Below are 8,656 nucleotides of genomic sequence, written 5' to 3' on the forward strand. Positions count from 1 at the left end.
TCCACTCTCTTCTTGCTTGCATGATTTCTTTTGAGAAATTGGCACTTAATCTTATCTGCTCTTCCTTATAGGTTACTTTTTGTTTCTCCCTTGCTGCTTTCAGGATTCTTTCCTTATCTTTGGCAAATTTAACTATGATATGCCTTGATGTTTTTCTTTTGGGGTCTAGTCTATATGGTGTTCGCTGAGCTTCTTGTATACATATTCTCTCATTCTTCATTATGCCTGGAAAGTTTTCCTCTAGTAATTCTTCCACAACTCTTTCAGTGCCTTTACTTGCTTCTTCCTGTCCTTGGATCCCAATAATGTACATGTTATTTCTCTTGATGGTGTCCCACATTATTCTTAGGTTTTCTTCTTTTTTCCTTCTATTTTCAGTCTGCTTCTTGCTCTAGCAAATCTGTGGTGACAATTTTGTCTTTTATTTCATTGGTTCTTTGCTCCATCTCTTCACCTCTGCTCATGTGTCCCTCCATCATGTTGACAGCATCTGAAACATTGACCTCATGTTTTGGATAGTGGTTTCTTGTTTTTCCAGTGCCACTAATACCTCGTTTGTTTTCTCTACATTGTTATGGACTGCTTTTTGTTTTTGTTCTTCCTTTTTTTGCTTGTAATATTCTGTAATTCTTCAAGTTTGTCTTTCATCCATTGAAAATATTCAATCATTGTTCTTTTAAATTCTGTGTTGGAAAGTTCCATCAGACTTTCTGGCTTCAGGAAATCCATAGATACTGTGTCGCACTTTGGGGGTCATATCTTGCTTTGTGCTTGTGTATTGTGTGGGACAGCTTGCTTTCTTCAAGACATTGATATGTTCTTGATCTGAAGATAATGCTCTAGAGATTAGTTGGGTAGCTATCCCACTTGAGTTTTTCTCTGAATGTCTGACTCCAGGGAAATGTCAGTTAAGAGCCTGTGAAAGCAGTCTCTGGTAGGTAAGATAGGTCAAGGTGCTCCGGATTAAAGGCAGGTTGATTAACCAGAGGTGTAGACACAGATGTGCAGCCAAATAGGGTAGGGTATGCACGTGATTACAGCAATCACAAGGGCAGGTCAACCACTTGGATGACCTTACTCAGACCTTACTTGTCTGGGCGTGCTTACAATTGGGGTCCCTATTCAAATTCCAGCTGTCGGTCTCCCACCCAGTGGTTTTCATTCACTTGTCCCTGTCCAGTGGTGCTCACGCAGTTGCCCTTGCACTGTGGCCCCTGCCCAGGAAGGCTCCTGGGTCCAAGGGGAATCAACTAGACAAAGTCAAATTCCCACCAACCCACTCGCCTCTGGCTTGTCTGCAGTGTTCACAAAAGTTTAGCCAAATTATCACTGGCCCGCTCGTTCCTGGGCAGTTGGCATGCCCTGAGAGCTCAGCCAAATTCTCACCAGTGGGCTCACCCTTGGGAACTCTCCCAGACAATCAGCGGTGCCCAAGAAAACCCAATTAGGATCCTGCCAGCCTTTCTCATATCAGATCATTCCCACAGCAGATCGATTGGTGGCTTCAGACGATGGCTGTCTCCATGGTGTGCTTTTGTGTGCTGACTCAGAATCGTATTGTCCACAGCTGTTGTTGTGTTGTGTGAAGGAATCTCAGGTGACCTTGGAGCACTGGCAGGAGGTGCAGGGTTGTGGCGAGGTCACCAGGGTGTGCCAAAAGTGTGGAGGAGTGAGATGGCGGTGGGATGGTGTCCCTGGACATGGTGCTGTGGAAGGGATGCGGGGTGCAGGGCTTGGGCAGCACTGAAAGTTAGGGTTGCAGTCTGTTCCCAGATATTAAGCTCTAGATATTTTGTGTATGGCAATTAATAATGTGGAACAAGGTCAAATTGCGGAATAAGGAGGGAAGATAATTTGGATCATTGAATGAATGAAAATCCAACTTTTCTGTAAACCATCACAAAAATAAAAGTATAAAAAGTAACAAAGAGATACTTGCTTTGGTGATTCCCAAATGTTATTTAGCCCACCACTAATAATTTAAATAATAGGGAGATGGTTGAAAATTTGGATATCTGTCAATCAGGGTTATATCCTTTCTCTTAGCCGTTCAATATTTATTTATGGTCAGCAAATCAACATAATTCACGACATCAAGAAAGCAAATCAAAAGAAAAGTATAATTCTGGCAACTGATGCAGAAAAGGCCTTTGGAAAAAATCCAACACACTTTCCTGATTAAGACACTCAGAAAAATAGGAATATGAGGGACTTCCCCAACATACTGAAAGTATGAGCCAATATCCTTCTCAATGGAGAAAGACTAAAAGTATTTTTCCATGTGAACAGGGACCAGACAGGGATACCCACTGTCACCATTTCTATTCAATATTGTTTTAGAATTACTTGCTAGGGCACTACAACAAGGGAAGGAAATAAAAGGCATTCAGATCAGCAAAGGGATGGTTAAACTGTTATATTATTATCGTATTCAGATAATATGATAGTGTACATAGAAAATCCAAAAGACTCAACAGAAAACAAACAAAAATCCCACCCAAACAGTCAAAGCTAGTGGACCATATTAGTAGGGTGGCAGGATAATGGATCAAAATCTGAATCAGAGTGATTCTTCTACAATAACTAAGAGAACTAACCAAGAAATCAATAAATCTAGAATATTATTCATCACACAAATTGTGACGTGGGCAATGAATCTAAATAAAGACTAGAAATTAACCACATTCAAGGTATTGCACACAACTAAAGCTCAATTCTTCTCAAGTGTCCATGGTACATTCTTCAGAATCAGTCATATATTAGGCCACAAATCACATTGAAATAATACAAAATATTTTCTCAGACCACAGTGAGAATATTCCTGGGCTTCTAAAGATTCATAATCAAATTATAAAAAGGGGAAAAATAATGGAAAGCCTTTTCACAAAGTAAAACAGTGAGATAGCCAATTGACACATGAAAAAAAAAAGTTCAAAATCCCTATCAAAAAGAGACATACAAATCCAAAGCACAATGAGACACCATCTCATCTCAGTAGCACTGGCAGAGATTAACAGGGTAGTAAGGGAAATGTTGAAGATAATGTGGAGAGGTAGAAACTCTCATACACTATTGTAAATTATAAATTGTGGAATTGTAAAATTTTACAACCACTCTGAAAGGCAGTTTTGTGTTTCCTCACAAATCTGAATATAAAAACTCCATTTGACCTAGCTTCCATTGCTAAGAATATATTCCAGTGGAATTAGAACTGAGCATTGTTACAGCATTGATTGATTGATCAAAGGCATTGATTCTTCTTCTATTGTATTTAGTACTTGTCCAACTTTTATATGCACACAAAACAATTGCAAATACCACATCTTGGATCAAGAACATGTTAGTTTTTATCATATTTTATCTTTTTTTTTTTTAGTTTTTAAACTGACATGCTTGCTTTTCAGAACTTTGGAGAGGTCCTTGAAAATAGATGTTTGCAAATGCAGGATATCTTGATTTATACACTGCTGCCACCATGGGAGTTGATTGTGAATCCATGTAAAATTAAATAATTTACGACTTCAAGCTTTATTTATTGTGATTGGTTCAGTGGTAGGGATTTTTATTGTGATTGGATCTGTGATGAGGATGTTTTCTTGTGATTGTTCCAATGCTGAGGATATTTATTTTCTTGGTGCTGAGACGTAACCCATATTGAAAGTTGTAGTCTTTGGTCTTCTGCACTAAGTGCTTCAGATAATCTTCAGTTTGTAGAAAATATCATTACAAATACAAGAAGGTAAGAAAAAAATCACTATGAAACTTGTTTTAGAATGAAGAGAATCTAAAAGAAAGAGAAAGCATGTTGTAGTTTTCAATCTTCAACAATAAAGATGTCATGACTTCCTTAATTTCAACAAGCAAAATTTGTCATCTGCTGAATGCAGGCTGATATTAAAAGAGATGCACATCAGAACAACAATGAGATATCATTTCAACTGATCAACAAAATCCATCTTCAAATAAACAGCAAATGCTGTTGAACCGTATAGAGAGATTAGAACTCTCATGCATTGCTGGTGTGATCTTAAAATGGTACAATCTCAAAGGAAGACAGTTTGATTCTTCCTCAAAAAGAAAGAAAATAAAAATATTACTTGGTCCGGCTATCCCACTAACAGTAATATGCCCTTAAGGAATCAGTGCAGTAACATAGATATTCATCTTCATGCTTACTGTAGCATTATTTACAATTACAAAAAAATGGAAGCAATTCAAGTGCCCATGAACTAATGAATGGAAAGAGAAACATTCACACAAAGGAGTATACACAGCATTGAAAATCAATGAACTCTTGAAACACTACATAACATGGATAAGTCTGGAGAGCGTAATTCTTAGTAAGTGAAATAAAGCAGGCACAAAAGGTCAAAAACAATACAACAAGAAAAGGAAATAAAAGGCATCCCAATCAACAAAGAGATGGTTCAACTGTTGATCTTTACAGATATTATGACAGTGTACACAGAAAATTCTAAGGATTAAAAAAAAACAAAACTAAAAAACAGCTATTGGAGTTAGTAAATCAATTTAGTAGAGTGGCAGGATACAAGATCAATATCCAAAAATCAGTGGGATTCCATTACAATAACAAAGATAACTCAAAGAAGTAACCAGGAAAGCACCACAATTTACAGTAGCCAACCACAAATTGAGATACTTGGGAGTGAACCTAACTAGAGACACAAAAGTCCTATGCAAAGAAAAACACAGAATATTTCTGTAAGACACAATAAAAACGCTAAATGAATGGAAAGAGAGTTCCTATTCAAGGATAGGAAGATTCAACATTGTGAAAATGACAATCCTACCAACACACAAACCAAATTCATTTTTTAAGGAAATAGAAAGAGAAATTTTCACGTTTATTTGAAAAGGAAAGAGACCCCAAATAAGGAAAAAACTTCTGGGAAAAAAAAAAGTGGAAGGCATAATGCTCCCTGACCTGAAAACCTACTACACAGCAGTAATACCCAACACAGTATGGTACTTGTACAACAACAGGCACATAGACCAGTGGAACAGAATTGAGAACCCGGAAATGGACCCATCTCCATTTGGTCAACTGATATCAGGCAAGGAAATCAAACTTATCAAATGGGAAATGACAACCTCTTCAACAAATAGTGATGCGGAATTGGACTGCTACCTGCAGAGAGCTGAAACAGGATCCATATCTCATACCACACACAAAAATCAACCCACATTGGGTCAGAGACCTCAGAATAAAGCACCAAAATCATAAAACTCAGACAAACTGGGACCAAGCTTAGAAGCCCCAGTCTACGGTATACAGGGACTGCCAAGTACAGACAGAAGTGCACAATCTGAAGAGGATCACATTGATGAATGGGACCTTCTAAAGATTAAATCTCTGTTCTCATCAAAACCTCTTTCAAATAGGGTAAAAACAAACAAAAAAAATCCAACCCACCATGTCCAATAGTTTTCTTGCTGAGTCTTTAGGATTTTCTAAGTATACTATCATATCATCTGCATAGAGAGATAATGTTACCTCCTCGTTGCCAATTTCAATACTTCTATTTTCCTTCTCTTTTCTTGTTCCAATCGCTAAGATTTCCAATATTGAATAATTGCGATGATAGTGGGCATCCTTGCTAGTTCCTGTTCTTCAAGGGATTGTCTTTTCTCCACTGAGAACAATGTTGGCTGTTGAGATTGGGTAAATACTTTTTAGTATGTTGAAAAATTCCCCTCTCATCCTATTTTGTTGAGTGTTTTAATCAGGAAAGGGTGTTGGATTTTGTCAAAGAACTTTTCTGCATCAATTAATAGGATCATGTGGTCCTTGTTCTTTGCTTTGTTAATGTGATTAATTACATTCATTGTTTTCCTTATGTTGAACCACCCTTGCATACCTGTTATGAATCCCACTTGGTCATTGTTAATTGTTTCTTTGATGTATCATTGCATTCTATTGGCGAGAATTATATTCAGAAGTTTTACATCTATGTTCATAAGAGATACTGGCATATAGTTTTCTATTCTGGTGGTGTCTTTTGCTGGCTTTGCTATCAAGGATATGTTTCCTTCATGGGATGAGTCTGGGTGAATTCCGTCTTTTTCTATTTCTGAAATAGTTTATGTAGAATTGGTGACAGTTCTTCTCTGAATGTTTGATAAAATTCACTTGTAAAAGTATATGGTCTACGGCTTTTTTTGGTTGGAAGTTGTTGTACTACCTTTTCAATTTCTTCTTTTGTAATGGGTCTGTTCAGATGTTCAATTCCAGTTTGTATCAATTTAGATTGGTTGTGCATTTCTAAGCATTTGTCCAGTTTCTAGGATTTCATATTTGTTGGAGTTTAGTTTTTCATAATACTGTAATGTTAGCTTTTTTATTTTAGTTGGTTCTGTTGTTATGTTGCCTAATTCATCTCTTATTCAGATTATTTGTTTCTTCTCCTTCTTTTCTTTTGTGAGTTTTGCTAAGGATTTGTCAATTTTATTGACCTTTTCAAATAACCAACTCCTACTTCTGTTGATAGCTTCAAATGTTTTTGGTTTTCTATTTCATTTATTTCTGCTCTAATTTTTATAATTTCAATTTTTTCACAGAGTGTCAGATTTTCTTGCTGTTCTTTTTCAATTTGCTGTAGACGTTGTGTTAGCAAGTCAATGGTCAATTTTTCCTGCATTTTGATGGGTTTGCTTATTGCTATAAATTGACCTCTGGTTACTGCTTTGGCTGTTTCCCAGAGGTTTTGGTGAGTGGTGTTTTCATTGTCCTTTATTTCAAGAAACCTTTTCATTTCATTTTTTATTTTTTCTAGTAAGGTGTTGTTCAGCTTCCAAATGTATGGCTTTGCCTCCTTTATCTTCTTGTTATTAATTTCTAATTTTGTAGCATTATGATCTGAAAGATGCTTTGTATTATTTTTGTATGTATATGTTTCTTAATTTATTGATGCTTTCCTTGTGACCTAGAACATGATCTATTTTAGAGGATATTCCATGCACATTGGAGAAGAAGGAAGACTGTGCTTTTTTGGGGTGCATTAGCCTAAAAATATCTATGAGGTCAAGTTGGTTTATTGTGTGGTTTAATTCCTCAGTATCTTTGTTGAATTTCTTTCTGGTAGTTCTGTCTTTTCTTGAGAGGAGTGTATTGAAATCTCCAAGTACTATAGTAGTGTTGTCTATTTCCTTTTACAGTTTTGTTAATGTTTGTTTTATATATTTTGTAGGTCTTTCATTTGGTGCATAGATATTTATTATTTTTTAGTCCTCTTGTTCTATTGACCCTATAAGCATTATGTAGTGACCTGCCTTGTCCTTTGTGATGGTTGTTACATTGACATTTATCTTATCAGAGATTAATATGGCTACTCCTGTTGTGTTTTCATTTCTGGTTGCCATTTCCTTGGTATATTTTTCTCCACCCTTTTATGTTCAGTCTTTCTTAATTTTCATTTTTCTGGTGTGTCTTCTGTAGACAATGTATTGATAGGTTTTGTTTTTTTAATCCAATCTGCTACTCTTTGTCTCTTTAGTGGTGCATTTAAACCATTCACATTCAGTGTGATTATTGAGAGGCAAGCTTTTGCAGCTATCATTGTTTTGAGTTCTTTTTGGTGTTGTTGCTAGTTACTTTGGTCCATGCTGCTTTCTGTGGTACCTCTGTAAGTAGGACATGTCTGAGTCTTTTCTGCAATGCCTGTCTTTTTTTCCACAAACTTTCTTAGATTCAGTTTTCCTGGGAATATCTTGATCTCTCCTTCATATGTGATGACTCATTCAGCAAAGTAGCAGGATACAAGATCAACATAAAAAAATCAGTTGGATTTTTCTACAGCGACAAAGAGAATACAGAGGCAGATCTAAGAAAAACAATACCCTTCACAATAATTAATCAGAACATTAAATACTGGGGAGTAAAACTAACCAGAAGCACAAAGGATCTTTTCAAAGAAAATTAGAAAATAGTATTGCAAGAAACAAAAGGAGACCTAGAGAAGTGGAAGAATATTCCTCACCCATAGATAGGAAGACTCAATATTGTGAAAATTGCAATACTAACAAATTAACACGTTCAATGCAATTCACATGTTCAAATACCAATCTCATTCTTCGATGAGATGGAAAATGCAATCTCCAGATTCACTTGTAATGTAAAGAAGCCCTGAATGACAAAAGTACTCCTTAAAAATAGCCAAAACGTAGGAGGCATCTTACTCCCTGATCTCAAATCCTACTACGCTGCCATGGTGCTTAAGACAGCATGGTACTGGTACAATGACAGACACATAGATCAATGGAATAGAATTGAGAACCCAGAAATCAACCCGTCTGCCTATGGGTAAGTGATTTTTGACAAAGAGATGAAATCAGTTAAGTGGGGAAAAGACAGCCTTTTTAACAAATTTGTCAAAACTGGAAAACTATCTGCAGAGGACTCAAACAAGATCCACACCTCACTCCATATACAAAAACTAACTCTAAGTGGATCATGGACCTAGGACTAAAACTTCATTTAAAAAAATCTTGGAAGTACTCTAGAAGACCTAATCCACAACATAAACAGTCTTCGAAGCATTCTGAAAAATCTGCAGCCAGGAGTGGATAAAATAGATAAATGGGACCATCTAACAATCAAATCCCTATGCACATCAAAAACTTCTCCAACAGGGTAAAA

The sequence above is a fragment of the Elephantulus edwardii genome, unplaced genomic scaffold (genome assembly GCF_000299155.1).
Source record: "Elephantulus edwardii isolate Elephantulus edwardi_28Jun2011 unplaced genomic scaffold, EleEdw1.0 scaffold00019, whole genome shotgun sequence".
NCBI lineage: Eukaryota > Metazoa > Chordata > Mammalia > Macroscelidea > Macroscelididae > Elephantulus > Elephantulus edwardii.